General features: G+C 30.1%; 1 protein-coding gene across 1 annotated transcript in view; it reads left to right on the top strand.

The window, feature by feature from the left end:
• Window positions 1-1,644: 1,644 nt before the first annotated feature.
• The window catches only part of LOC131852042 (neuropeptide F-like), a 42,650-nt gene continuing 27,411 nt past the window's right edge, over window positions 1,645-16,883 (top strand). Inside the window, exon 1 of the mRNA XM_059202622.1 lies at window positions 1,645-1,729. The gene's annotated coding sequence lies outside the window, so the exon portion shown is untranslated. The remainder of the gene's footprint in view (window positions 1,730-16,883) is intronic.

Raw genomic sequence — 16,883 nt, 5'->3', positions numbered from 1 at the left:
GCAAATCACTTTACGTCCGATAGTCGCGGGTTCGATACCTCGCACGGCACAAACATTTGTATTCATGAGTATGATTGTTTGTATCGGTCTGGGTGTTTTCTATGTACATTATGTATGTATTTACGAAAAAAAATCTATACATTTGTATCAGTTATTTAGTACCAATAACACAAGCTTTAGCTAGCTTAACTTGGGTCTAGATGGCGCTGTGTGAATTGTCCTGAGATTATTATTCTTATTCTTATATCTTTGAGATGGTAGACCGAGAAACGGTGGCGGTTTACTAATCTGAAGTACATTTGAGAAATAGAAATTATAATCAACTTTATACAAATAAACTTAATATGAGCAATTTAGGAATATCATAGAATGCACGAGCCAATTAACATAGAAACCGTTACGTACTCAATCTTTGCGTGTGACTTTAACTGCACAACATTTATATATATTATGCTCGTTTACTTGCGAAAATGTAACGTACAGATAAACTAACAGAGGCACTTTCATATTCATTATATTAGTACGGAAAGATTGAAGCGTGGGTATTATTCCAATATACGAGTAGAAATTCACTAATTGATTACCAATATATTGTATGACCGATAATTGGACTAGACGGTTGAATGCTAGCAGTATGCAAATTTAAAAATTGCAGTAATAAAAAAACATAATAGTATATATAATTTCACCTCCTTCTCATGATTATTTCAACATAACACAAGTTCTGCTTAGCTTGGGACTAGATGGCGCTGTGTGAATTGTCCTGAAATATTATTATATTATTATTTCACCATATAAAACGTTTTTAAATCTCATTTGACCTTATCTCTATTAATTTCAATTAATTTGATGAAATACTGCAATAAATTAAATTGAGTTTGTAAGAGCTTTTAGTTAATATAAAAAAGTGATGTCTCTAATAAAGCATTTTATTTATCTAATTGTATAAGATAATTATTCATAATAAAAGATATTGAAATATTCAAAAATTGTAATTTGTTTATTTCTTTCTTGTTTTATTTTACTCGTATATATTTATTTCATTACTGTTTCTGTTGATTAATTAAAACGAACGCAGCGTTGAAATCTGAGCTGACACGGATTGGAGTCATAACGAAATGTAGAATTTTTAAATAATAACTACATTCATTATACAAGCTTGAAATATTCCGAGATTGTAATAATATAATTAATGTAGTTATTGTATTGATTTATAAGAATAAAATGAAGCTTATTATATTTTTTTGTGTATATCAAATTGCATGATAATTTTGTAGTGTGTCAAGGTGAGAACTAAAAATACAGAAACAAACACTTCTTCTACTTCTTACTACATTTATAAGAATAATAATTTATTATTCTGAATATATGTGACATATCTACGGTAAGGAATATAATAATTTAAATTAAGATGGGATTTATATGTTGTTTCTTTTGTCTAATAGAGTCAGTTGTATATAAGGAAAAAACAGTAATTTGAAAATGGAATTTGTATTATAATTCATGTAACGAACATTACTATTTAAAAAAAGAATATCACTATAGCAGTTTTCACGCGCTACGCGTGCGTAGCTCCGCCTACACAGCCCGCCCAAACGCTGACTATAAATGCTGCCAGCAACAATCTCTTAGTTCACTCGAACTTGTTGCATTTTCGCGCTATCTAGCCTTCTAAGTTTGAAAAGTTTTAACTTTCGAATCTTTGCTGCGTCGAAAATACATCTACAAGGTAAGTTGATTTTGTTCGGATGTATTTTTTCAACAGTTTAGACATAATACTGGGCTGGCCAGCATAAGTTTTTTTATTTTTTATAAAAAAGCTTTTGAACCCATTTTCGAAAATATATTTTTTTTTTTAAACGCCTGATATTAAGTCACTTTCTAAAATGAAATATAATCGTTACTAGTAAAGAAATTATATATTTTTCTTATACTTGATTTGTAATTAAATAATAACCTATTATTAATCTCCAAAATTATAGGACTTCATAATGTAATTTTTGAACATTCACATACGCATATTATAAAATGTCGAACAGATTAAAGGAGGAAAATGTTATTTTACTTGATCGGTTACTTTATTAAAAATTTGCAATTTTAACATGAAAAAAATCATACTGAAATCGGGAAGAGAACCAATATAAAAGGAGAATATAATAGTATTCTACTGTCAAATACCAATCAGTAATGTTAATGTTTTAAATAATCCACATAAATAAATATTATTTTTAATTTAATGTTGGAATGTTATTTCATTTATGTATAGGATATATTACAATAAATGACAATAGTAAGTCTAATATAGATTATAGGTACCAGTAATGGACTACGGCTTAGTACGGGTGCAATTATATTTCATCTTTCTAAATAAAACATACTCTTTGCTGGCAAATATACTCTACTACCAAATAAAATATACTCTACTATATACTTAGCTTTCTAAAAGAAAGAGATAGGTGGAAGAGTTACGATACATATATTTTTTTATTTCTTATCTATACATCTATTCATATAAATAAAATTGAAGTGTCTGTTTGTAATATTGAAATAACAGTGTTTTACTACATGCATATGAATATAAATACGGTACATACACCAAAATAACATTTTTTACAATTTTTGTCTGTCTGTTTGTTTCGGTTAATCTCTGAAATGGCTGGCTTGACCGATTTTGACAGGACTTTTATTGGCAGGTAGCTGATGTAATATAAGGAGTAACTTAGGCTACTTTTATTTAAAGTCAAATTCCACGCGGACGAAGTCGCGGGTACAGCTAGTATTAAATATAGAAAATAAATTTAACCTCAATATAAACTTCACGACTGATATCCCAGTTGGAGTAATCAGAGGATAAAGAGCTAAACATTTAAACGCTTCACTCGACATGCCTTCATTTCACCAAATATTCCAGCCCGCCGTCGGCACCGTCTCTAGGCTCAGTTTCTTCTGTTAATTGTGTTTTTATACCGGAAAATCAGTCAAAAATATAAATTAATATACAATGTTTCTCGGCCAGATAAGAACTTAATACCTTTCGGCTTTGTAATAACACAAGTCACGACTAGGACTATAGATAAATACCTTTTTAACTAATTTCTGTTATAATAAATATAGTTATAAGTAATATGTAATTATATTAAACCTTGTATTACAATGATTGTAAAATGAAAATAAAAAATTGCATTATATCAATAAATTGTAGCTAAATAATCATCTAAATCACGTTAGCTATAATAACCGCATCTAAATCGTTTATGAGCTACGATGGTACACAGACACAGAAGCAAAGACACCGACGGAAAAATACGATGTTATAAAGTAGAAGTGTTCTAATTTATAACACCCTTTTTTCTGTCAGGGTTTAAAATAATATTATGAAAAAATTTAATCATCATTACATAGTACAAAACAAAGTCGCTATCGCTGTCTGTCCGTCCCTATGTACCCATGCTTAAATCTTTAAAACTACGCAACGGATTTTGAAGCGGTTTTTTTTAATAGATAGAGTCATTCAAGAGAATGGTTTATATTTTATTTATATAAATTATACATATACACCCGGGCTAAGTCGGGGCCAGTAGCTAGTTATAATAATTTAATACACTTAATGTACAAAATATAATAACATTTGTAAATTTGAGATTTCACTATAAATCAAACCGACGACCTCAGTGGCTTAGCGGTTCAGCACACCTCTTTACTTCCGATTGTCACGGGTTCGATTCCTCGTACGGTCGCTACTTACCATTAGTTGGGATTGTTACATTGTTTTCCTATTTCTGTTACATAAAAAAACCTGGTATTAGAAATAAAATTCTCATCAAATATATTTCAATCAATCATGTTTATTTAGGCAAGTAAATGATAATTTCATTTCAACAAATTCATTTATAGAACATCGAATATGAAAATATATATATATCACTTGAATATATCGCTAAATACTCTTGAAAGACTATGTAGGTACAACCGAATTGAAAATTTCCTACTGCGTAAAGTCGTATAAAAATAACGATGAAAAACAAATTGTAACATGCGATCGATAAATAACACAAATAAGGTTAAGTGTTGTTGTCTGAAATTTTTAATAGACTAAACTGTTCTATTTACAAAAAATAATAAAATTCTTAAAAATTTAAAATACAATAAGCATATGAAGTATAAAACTATGTGGCCAGTACGCCAGCAACAGTTAAAGTTATTCGAATTTCGAAATATATCTGTAAAAATAGACTTCTTTACTGCCAATTCCTCCCGTTAATTGCAGCGCAATACTACAAATGATAATGGTTCGAAATTTGAATTGTTATTGTCAAAAAAGAAATCACTATTTGTTTTTCTAAAAAGGTTTAATTTTCATAGCTGGGCTGGCTGTTTTATGTACCAACTGATACAAAACCAATTTACTATTTTTTTACTAATAACCACCAGAAAAATAATACTTCCAGATTTAAAACTGTTTCCTTTTATATAAATTAAATCTTATTTAATCAAGAAAAGTTATTATAATATACAAAAAATATATTTCTGAGCATGCTTACGTCCTACTACCAAGGTAGGTCAAAGTTGGTAAAAATATTTATGACACCACAGTATTTAGTAAAGAAAAAAGAAATAAAAAATGAGCAAGAACTGTACAAAATATTACAATACATGGATACATATTTCTGTAAATAAATACATAATTACACAGAAAACAGTAAGTCCGATACAAACAATCACACTCATATACAAATATTTGTATCGCGCGAGGAATCAAACCCGCAACTACCGGAAGTATCACAGGGTGCTAAACCGTTAGACCACCGCGGCCTTCGTCTTACTTTGTCGATACTTATTCCGATACAAATAATTATATTTATTATGTAGATGTAAAAATGTATGTATCGTGCGAGGAATCAAACTCGCGACTACCGCAAGTACAACAGTGTGCTAAACAACTAGACCACCGACCTCTTACCACCAACATCATCTTACTTTATCGTTAAATTAAATTTATACATATTTTTATTATACAAATTCGTATAATGTTTATTGGTCTTAAACCAAGAGTGCTAGACTATTGACGCCGAGAATATAACCTTATACGATTTCCACCTGAAGACTAATATAATTATTATAGCATGAGTAATGCAATACCTAAGTGTATATATCAGTTACATGACTACGTAATTAAACTAACACCCACTCAGCACTTCGTATGCAACATCGCAACAACCATATTGTAATCATGAAATTACAACAGATTGTAATTTCTAATGAGTTCTCAGATTACACTTGTAATTAGTCACTGTAATCACCGACTAGGTTACACGAACATACATTATTTTTATGACATCTCCTTATGAATTAGGCTTCAAAATTTCAAAATGGTTGTGCTGACATTTGTTGAAGTCAGCGACTGAAATAACCAAGAATAGTTAGCCAGCAATTTAGTTAACAGATAATTTCGCAGGTATGTATTCGAAGATGTATGTTTAGGTTAAAACTTAGACACGGTCGACTTATGAAATTGATATCTATCTACATCTATTATTAACTATGACTTTAGTAAGCACTTAATAAGTTGTAACTATTTCTGGGAAACTTAACTAAGTCAAATTACGTTAAATTGCGAACTTTATAAGGCATTTTATTATTTTATGTGCACACATATTTCTTAGTTATGAATAGTTTATTTTTGTACAATAGTACAATTAATTTAAAAAAGCCTAAAATATAATAACATCCATTTAGTATTTAATATTCACAATAATAATTAATAATTAACAAATTTTCGTAAAATATAGACAAGAAACATTCCGAATAAAATAGTCATTAAATCTAAATTGTATTAAATAAATAATTACGAAATCAATATAAAAAGGATACTTATGTGTAGATAAATTTATAGTATTGAAAGTCATTCAGAGTTAATGAAAATTTACATAGCAAATATCTTTTTTTCATGCAAGCAACATCGAACGTCAAATCGAAAGAAATACGAGATGTTACTTTTAAAAAAGGTTAGAACTATATATGTATATACCTTTTAAGAGACCCATATCAATTACTTGCAAAAGTAAATACTTGTCATGCCCAATTCAAGGCTATAGCAGATGATTTATTTATAACAGATAAATATATTCATAATCAACGGGTGAATGAAAAGGAATCGAAAATAGATCAGGTTATGTAGATTGTGAAATGGCGAATTAATCCTTATTGAAATGTTTCTCTATAGTTTTAAACAGCAACAGTATAAAGCTCAACCTACCTCTCGATTATTATTTCCATTACCCGGAAGATTTGATAGATTAGAGATAGATTTGATTTGAAATGTGAGGACATCAAATAAAGAATAGCATGAAGGAATATGGTGGTTTTTAATAATAGGGATAAGTGATACCCAGGAATATATCTTATCAGTTCAAATTCTGCACGATTCCTTTAAACCATCATGGACAATTTCCACGATAGAGTTACTAATATCTATGGTCTGACTACATGACTCCATAGTCCTTCTAGAAACCCGTTTCCCGTCAGCCATACCGTTAGTTTAGACAAGTATGTAAGTAATGAAAAGTATGATAATCAGAATATTATTAACTACTAAACTACTATATTTCGGGCATATTAAACTGAAAATACTGAAAATGTATTAGTACACAATCGATTCTTAAAATAATGAAGATGACTACAACCTCTAATGATAGAGTTAAATATATTTGATTGCAATATATAGAACTGGAGAAGTTACTTGCGATATCTGTACTAGTTTAATTCTTTGTGAATATCTTTCGTATTTAATAATATAATATTTTTACATCAATTATAATATAATATACATATGTATGTAAATAGGACTAAAATGACCTGAAACTATATAATAATTATTATAGATTAAAAAAAAAAAAATATTATTTCCCAATAGACACATATTTTCTTGGGACGTAACTAAATAAACGTATTAAATATTTAGTATAAATATAATACAATGACTGTCATTTGTTTTTTTTCTAATTGTAATTTTTTCACTTATTTTCTAATGAAATACTATTAGAAAGTAATGTACTTCCCACAAAAATAAATTAATTAGGTACGTTACAAGAATTCGTGTCGTATAATGTGTTATTAGGTACGTGTTTGGAATAACTTTGAATAGGTATAATGTGAACCTTGTTACATTTACAATAAAGGTCACGTTACTTAGCGAACACGAACAGATCCGCCATAAAGATGTCTTTTAATATGGTTTCTTTATTCCTCTATTTATATTCATTGTTTTCTATTTGTTATAATGCGTCGAATAACATAAAGTTAAATTGATATTGACATTTCGGTGGTGCGGCGAATTTGAATTAGAGATTGAAGAAGAGAATAGAGTATTATGAATTGAAATGTAATAATAATAATATTTTATAATTTAAAAGTTTAATAATAATAATATTTTAAATGTTTCTCAAATTTTGGACATTTCAACATAATATTGTTAATTGCACATGTGTTACTCACTCACTAATAGTTATGTCACTGTTGGGTTGACTGGTAGAGATCTTTTCTAGAGATAAGTCCATCTTTGCTCACTCTGTATATATTTAAGTTTACAACTGCATTTAAAAGTGCAATAAAGAATATATTATAATAATATATCAGACCACCTCACACATCTCGATTAAGTTCCGAGCTAAGCAGAGCTTGTATTATGAGTACTAGACGACTGATTTACATATATAGATATTAAATAGTTTTTTTGCAAATACATAATTATTATACATAGAAAATACCCAGACCGATACAAACAATCAAACACATGAATACATAGGTTTGTACCGTGCGAGAAATCGAACCCGCGACCGCAGTAAGGTGGTGTGTTAAACCTCCTAACATTGAGACCGTCAAAGTGTGTAGGTTTACCTGTTAAAATACTGAATGTAATTGTTTTGTTATTTTTTAATTTCCGTGTTCAATACGCATTACTTATATTGTTAAACGAATATTTATATGTATTATTTAAAATACAATTTACAATTTATTAATAAATAGTACTGAATGAATTTTAATGAAATTTGATGTGAATATAGATTGCATCACAAGGATGGACACATGCTATTTTATATCTGAAAAAAAAGCAGTCATATGAAATGAAATAATGTTATAATTTTGTAAAAATCCACTCTATTTTTATTGAAATAAAAGTTATTATTCAATAACCAATATTACAGGTTATAGACAAACTTGTCAATATTAGGAATTGTTATCATAATCTGTGTTTGCCGATAACGAAATGCATATTATCGCGTAAATTACTGAAAGCTATAGTAATAATATGAAAATACTCTTATGTTTAGATTCCCTCATAAAAGCATCGCAAAGATAAAACGACTATTTTGTATGATTTTCATAAAACAACAGATAAAAATTATCTGTACTTTTTTTATGTCTAGTCGCTTAAGGGATAGGCTCAGGGAACTTTGTTTACTGATGTTCAGTAAATTAATAAAAATATATTTATATATTTCTGTATATACATTACTGAAAGTGTCGTATTATAGTGATTAACTGCCTGTTTCCATTTTAGATCCAAGAGGTTGTGAGTTTAAATCTGAGTTTCCTCGTGTAGACTTGCACAAGGGATTGTCAAAAATAACTTTAGGTAGAATTATAAGACCTCAAAGAGAAAAAATAGAGGAATAATCCTAAAACAGGATGTCATGTAATGGTGCTCAATATTGTTATTTTTTCTTCTTAACATATAAATAACCTGGACATTTCAAAGAGTGCCCCTTTATCTTAAGTCGAACTTATACTATGGGTATTAAACAATTGATAAATATACTTAAAAACATTTATAAAAGATAACTTTACCTATTTCCGTCTTATACCTATTTACGTCGCAGTTTTTGATATTTTTTTTATTAAAATATAGACTAATTCTGTGGCTAAGTTTGTACAAAATTAAACAAACACAAAATTTTGCTGTATGGTAGTGAAATTTCAGTGTACGGTGACATGACACCTTAATACTCCCAAACAGCAATATATGTGAAGTACTAGAACTACAGGCTCAGATGATGACGTGATATCGTGTTATGTACGTATAGGTGACAGTTACTATTATGCTATAAGATATGCCATCTGCTAATTGCTAACGGTAGTGGCATCCGATGGGCATAAAAATCTGAATGGTTTTAATCTTATATTTAATTTAATAACAAAATACTACATTACTTACTATTAACTAAAATTATAATTATAATAGGTGTGTCGCCGTTCAATGTTAGAACAAAATGTAAGAATTTAAATTAAATTAAATCAACCAAATTAAAATATCTTTGTTCATGTAAGTCTATTACAAACTCCTATGATATAACAAAAACTACCGTCAGTTCGGAGAACATTCGAGCTAAGAAGAACTAACAAGAAACTGAGGTCTTATTCTTTTCAAATGTGCTTGTACACGCTTAGAAATTAAATTCAAAAGTAGGCAGAATAGAGTGACCACGTTAAGCTATTGGAATTTTATCAAAAGAAAATAGTCGTAACGCAAACCACAGTTACCACAAAAACATAGTCAGCGTTTTACAGATTTAATATGAAATTAAGAATATTCCAATTAAAATTATTCAGCTACTGTATTGAAATTGGAACATTGCGGCCTCATTTATTCTTCGGCGCGTGTCTCTTTTGCTCTTTTCAACAGAGCTGTGCACTGTATATGTAATAATGTTTCGTTTACATAAATATTACACTTATATAGTGGAATGAACTACCTGCTGAGGATTTCTTTTGAGTCTATTCCATTGCGTTTTTCAAGAAAGGTATATTAAAATTTCCCAAGGGTCAGCCACGTGCACGTGACACCCCTGGTGTATCAGGCGTCCATAGGCTATGGTAACCGGTTATCATCGGATGTGAAAATAGCAGTATAAAAAAATATGCAGCTAACTCATGAATCGTGAATATAAAATGTTAGTGTAACTGGAGCGGGAACACAACAACTATTAAATAAAAATCTTTAATAATTGTAATAAATGTGTATATTTCCCAAAAGGGCTCACAGCGAAGTAGTCTAGTCAAAAGTGACATATAAAAAAAAGATATCAAAAATAATACAAAATTTATAAAAAGAATGGTGGACAAGCTGCCAGCGACAATTAGCATGTAACCTAACAATTATAATAATAAATCGTATTGTCACTATTATTTATGTTTATTTATATAAAAAGGAACTGTTTTTAATTAAATTAATATATTTTACAATTGCTGGGAAACAAAAAAATTATATAGGATTCGGTAACCCAACAATTATAATAATAAATCAATATATCTATCTATGATAAACGAAACAATTTATAATGATCAACAGTGGGCTACATCCACACAATGTGTCCAGTGAACCAATCCTAGGTTACTAAAATCAGTTGCCTTATTATTTACGCCACATTATCAATGCTTTTGTATTGATAAACCATAGGCACTATTACAATTTCAATGCACGCAAATGACTGTAGACTTGTATTTTAATAAATTCCATGCCTTAATTAATTAATAAATATGTATAATGCTAGCTACTTGCTCCGGCTTCGCCCGGGTGTACATGTATTATACATATAAACCTTCCTCTTGAATCACTCTATCTATTAAAAAAAAACTGCTTTAAAATCAGTTGCGTAGTTTTAATGATTTAAGCATACATAGGGACGGACAGACAGCGATAGCCACTTTGTTTTATACTATGTAATGATAATGTATTTGTATAAATATCTATAATAATGGTCTGGGTATTTTCTATGTATATTATCTATACATATATTATTAAAATAAAAAATAAAGAATACTTTTTATATATTCTTTATTGCACTTATTTTTTTTTTATGTTCATTACATGTAACTATAGAAATAATATTAACAAAGGAGGACTTATTTCTAAAAGAGATCTCTTCCAGTCAACCAGAACCAGAGCGTGCCATAGGAAGTGTTGACTGGATCATATTGTACAAGTAATAATTTAATAAAAATGTCATAAATAGGAGACACGCTTCACGCTAAATTTCAATAGTTATGCCGTCAGGACTAAACTCATAAGTTATGTTTTTTTGACTACACAGTCATAAAACATTGCCGAATTTATAATATTAGCACGGATACGGTTTGGGCTGAGAGCCACTTTCTGTCCGTAGGTTGATTAATAGAAATTTCTATATAAAACCTACTCCCAAAGGATTATTAGTAATTTGTGTTGGAATTGAATGATGACGATGCTCATATTATCATGGACTTGACGGACAAATCCCATTGGAATTGCATTCACATATTTGTAAATTTAGACCTTTTATGAGTATAATAGTAAATTAATTTAAATCCACAATTTAAATTTTAATATTTTTATTAAATCTTACTGCGAGCTTATATCCGTCTACCGGATTTATTTTATGACTGAATAATCCCATATATCCGACTATAATTGTATGGTAATAATATACCGTCTCTATATTATTTATGTTTATTTATAGTATATTAAAAAGAATTGTTGTTAATTAAATTAATATATTTTACAATTGCTAGATAATATAAAAAATATATAGGATTCGGCAAAAATTACATGCATCCCTAATTTTTCTTCTATTATCCCTATTTTTTAATAGCGATATTAATTTATATGGTAAAACGTCATCCGAAGAAGAAATCCGTTAACATACATAAATAATAATGAACAGTCGAATTGATATGACGGTCACTATTGGTCAGTTGTTTAGCACATCGCCTTTTTTCCGATGGTCGCGGGTTCGCATATGATTGTTTGTATCGGTATGGGTGTTTCCAATATATACATATTATGTATATACTTAAAACGTAATTTAAATGTCAAATAAAACAGTTCCTTTGCAAAAAAAGCTTACTATAAAAGTTGATAGCTTGTTAACGATTGATGGCGTTGTGTGAATTGTCCAGGGTTATTATTCTTATTATTATTAATATTACTTTCTAATAGGTAGGTAGTTAGCTTGATATTGCAGTTACATTAAAAAATTCACCATTTGAGAGATTAATTGTTTGAGATGGAGACAGCCTATATATATTATGTTATATAGTTGAACCCCAGAGAAGTTAGAAGTCAAAATATGACTATTATCTCTATTTTCTTTGTTAAAACTGAGTTTGTGTTTAACTATAAGATTATTTCAGTTACTATGATTATTTCTAACAAGAAATACAAAATAAATCTAAATTTAGACTCACAGATTGACAGTAATTAGACAGGTCAAACCCAAAAACGTCACGGAAGGAGGTTTCCTTGTATTTCTGAACTTGACTTTATTTGATTTCTCAATTTACGTCTTAAATTTTATTCTGCAACCTTACATTTTTATTTTTCGTGGCTGTTTCGTTTTGAGTATATTTATTCATTAACAGTTCCCCGCTTTCGTCTTCTTTTTTGTAATAATACATAAGCTATAACGGTCCTGAGATACAATATCTAATAATGTAGATGTAGATTTGATATATCATAAGAGTCGGGAATAGACCTACATGAATAAAAATATTTTTTGAAGATATTTTTAGAATTTTTCTAAAATAAAAGTAGCCTAAGTTACTCCTTATTACATCAGCTACTTGCCAAAAAAGTCCTGTGAAAATCAGTCCAGCCATTTCATAGATTAGTGGTTTGGTACATTTGTGTATGTACCTTATTTATATTCATATGCTAGTAGTAAAAAATCGGTTATTTGAATATTACAAACAGATACTCCAATAATCCATAATAATTATAAAGAAACACCCAGACAGCGGTTTAAACACCGCCTTACTTCCGATTGTCGCTGGTTCGATTCCTAACACAGTATAAACATTTGTACTAATCATTGTTTGTATTCGACTGGGTGTATACATACATAAATGTAAAAAAAAAAATTTTGTCTATTTATATCAGTTATTTTATACCCATAACTTGTGTTATGGGTATAAAATAACATGTGTTGTTAAATAATCTGGTCCCAAGCTAAGCAAATAGCTTTGCTTAGCTTGGGACCAGATGGCGACGGCGTTGTATGAATTGTTCTCAATAATAATATTTACCGTACTTTTTAGGTCATACAGAAATGTCATTTTGTAAATTACAAATAAACAAAAGCTATTTCCCTTTCATTCTCTAGTTCCTAATCCTGCAAATTCGCGTAGAATCGTCCGGGATTGTTAATTTCATTGGAGTGTTTAAATTTGGCACTTAACAAAAATCAACATTTGTATTGTAAACAAAACCCGAAGGTTGTGTGACGGAGATTTATTTGATTTCGTTTCATCGCACGTTTCTAATTTATTTATTAGGCCAAACGTTAGCTTTGAATGTAATTTTATTCAAAGTTTTATGGAAAATGTCAACGAATTTTTTATGAAACATATCAATCAATACAAATACTATAAATAAGAAGTACGTCTGTCTGTATGTCGGTACTATTTAATGATTCAACACCTACACGGAATATAGTATTATTTGATTATTCTGCAACCATTTTGATTATTCGTCAGACCATTTCGTAAATCGTCCTGGGTAGAAAACATAGATATATTCTTTTATTTCAAAACAATAGACAAAGTCGCTTGTAACAGCTAGTAGTGAAATAAAAATAGAAACAAAAGTAGGTACGTACGCCAATAGGCTAGAGATGCGGATTTAATCTCAACTCAAACTGATCGTAGCTGCAACTCAAACAACTGCGGACGTTGACGATTAAGCCGATGGGGGAACAGTACGGAAAATCTGTTTGCCCATTGATTTACAACTTTTAATAAGTCTCAAATTTATTAATTTTATTAACTAGCTACGGTAACCGTTTACCATCAGATGGACCTTATGCTTGTTTGCCATATACGTGGTATAAAAAAAAATTGTAGGCCTTTAACTTACTCCTGACATCGTCGGCACAAGCTGCCATCTTCTATTTCATCATCACTTTTTATAATATTTTATTTAATTCCGCTAGAGTAAACATGTGTCAGACCACAAATATTCGATATAACTTATGTTATACAACGCTTAGTGTTGTGTTTTTTTTTATGGATGATAATGGAATGGTGCACCCGCCTGCGCTAACGGTTTATGCTGGCGGGGCACCAGTGGAGGATGATAAGATAAATATATCAGATCAGTTAGCCTATCGGGACAAATTTACCAGGAATTTATCACGATGGTTTCTAGGGGTAACCGCGTGGAGGTCAACCTGACATGGTACATTGCTAGCAGATCAGGAGTCCACATTACTAACAATCCCCTTCCCAGTGAGGTGTTAATATTAGGCTTTGGAAGCCTAGTATTAACGCAACACTACTGGAAACTTTTATGAAAATAGGTGTTATTTTGCTGAAAGCTTTGAAAATATAGTATTGACGCAACATTAGATGTATAAGCTGTATCCGAACTCTATTCAATGCCGTTTAATGCTCCGTTCAGAGGCGAAACACGTGTCGCAATATCGGTGTAGAATCAATAACGATCGGAATTTGATCACCATTCCAGAAGATCAGGACGATAGTCAAATTTCCGTACTGAATATTTGTGATCTCACAAATGTTAATTGTTGCGGAATTAATTAAAATAATATATACCCCTTAAGTAGTGCAATGGACTTCCGCAAAATAACACTTAATTTCATAAAAGTTGCCAGTAGAATCTGTTTGATCATAGCGAAGTTCTTATTTTTAACCCTAGACCTATACATATTGTAAATTGTATATATGTATATGCACTACAGACATGATGCATTGTTTGTTTGACGTAGCTATTCGTGAAGTCTAATTTGTCATGCCTCTAGATTCAGTAATATCCTTGGCATATCTAATTCTTTATACCGGAATACATTTTACAAAATAAATTTCTTGGTGCTATAGTCAGACACCTACGCAGTTGACTTTGTATAAAATTTGGCGAAGTAGTGTTAAGTTTTAGTTTTAAATATTCAACAGTTATTTATAAAAACAAGTTCAATCAACCTTCGATCTACAAAAACAAATCGTGCCTAGGTAACCATCGATAAAGTATTGAATATCTTTAAACTTTAGGTTTTGATATCGTCTTCTTTTCAGGATTTGAATATTTTCTCTATAAATAATTCAGGCTTCTTCATAGCCTAATAGGAAATAAAGAGTAGTAAATTCGATGCTAATATTAATTTTGATTGTGGCGTGTTGCTTTGTAAGATATGAATTGTAAAACTAAAACAATACTGAAACTTCTTGAATTAGCTTTATTGAATAAATTATATTTATTTGTAATGGCGTTTTTTAATGTAGAACTGCCGACCCGCCGTTGCGTCGTACTGGTAGTAGAACATTAGATTACACAACCTTCGTCTAGAATTACTCAGTTAATAGATAAAAACTTTATAGAAAACAAGTTAGAAGTTTTTGCAATTATAACAAATAATAGAACAGATGTGGGCGATTTTGTTTTGTAGTATCTACTGATTTTGTCCTTTTATAAAATAAGTCATTTTTTAAGCAATTTATACAGATGGTTATCTACCATTATAAATGCTTGAAGACCTCTTTTAATGAAGATTAATTCTGATAAATCGGACCACTTATTTTCTGGTACTATTAATTGGCGGAATTCGCAGAATGAAAATTTAAACTCTGTTCATGATAATTCAAAGAATTATTTTACTGGCTTTGCGTTAGTGTATTAGTAGTTATTTTTTGATTTCGATCTACTCTAATAATGTTAACTGTAGCTAGGCTTTACAGCTACACCGGACGAAGAAACTTATGGAGGAATATGTAGGACTTATGGAGCGGCTGAAGGCTAAAGTTGGTGTGACGGATACAACTATGTTTGAGGATTCCGCTAGGCTAACCTCGGGTCAGGTTGTCGTAATTTCGATTCCCGCTAGAGTAGTTTGAGGTCTCGATCTAAGAGAGACGTAACCATGTAGGTAATAAGATAAAGCACTAACCACTAGTAATGGTATAATTATAGCCTTCATAGACATTATGTTAGAGTACCTATATACTCCGGAGGTAAACTCAAATGAAAGGGGCCTCGGGGTCCCCCGGGACCGGGATATGGAGACAATACGCTTTCCTGGTATTACGATATGTGATAATAACCGTTTATTTATTCATAACATCTCCATTAAACGTATTCAGATGCACATAAATATTATAGCATATTGCTTTTAACCAACTCTAAAGAGGAGGGTTTTAAGTTTGACTATATTTCTTGTGTATTTTGTAGACTTGCGAATCGGATTTCATTCTCATTTTGGAGTTCAGTTACTGTATTTCAGGTGGGTCATTAACTTGATTGCTGTTTTAGTTATATTATATTTTTTTACTTTTATTTTTATAAATAGATTTTTTTATTTCTTTGAATTTGCTAAAAAAGTATTAAGACAATGACTACAATCAAAAATATAAGTTCATGACCTCTCTTAAAGACAAAGACAGCGCATTCCTGGACATTACCTATTATTTTCGGAATATTTCAAATTTCTAAGACTTCAACCGCTGGGCATTTAAATAAAAATGGCATTAATTTCGCTTCAAAAGCGCTCATAGGAAGATAATGAAATGTCCTCTCGTCTAATTAGTTCATTTAGGGCTTCACCCCTGTCAAAGGGAGCGGTTTGGATAGGTCAATGTTAAGTGGAGAAAAATAATTAAATTATTTTCATTGCAAACGTTCAGGTTAAAACTTTAGAGACATTAATAAAACATATGTTAATATGTGTATTTTAAAAGGACTTGAAATGGCATATAAGCCGACTGTTCACGTGTGGTAATGATTACCGTTGGTGATAAACTTGGAGGTTTAAATTGTAAAACTCGTCTGCGTAACCTATTCAGTCGCCATTCAGTTTTCTTTGGTAAATATGTACCGGTTTAATTAATAATTGCTTCTCACA

The sequence above is a fragment of the Achroia grisella genome, unplaced genomic scaffold, assembly GCF_030625045.1.
Source record: "Achroia grisella isolate CSIRO2021 unplaced genomic scaffold, CSIRO_AGI_Agris_v1 utg821, whole genome shotgun sequence".
NCBI lineage: Eukaryota > Metazoa > Arthropoda > Insecta > Lepidoptera > Pyralidae > Achroia > Achroia grisella.
This window is presented reverse-complemented; position numbering and strand designations above follow the sequence as displayed.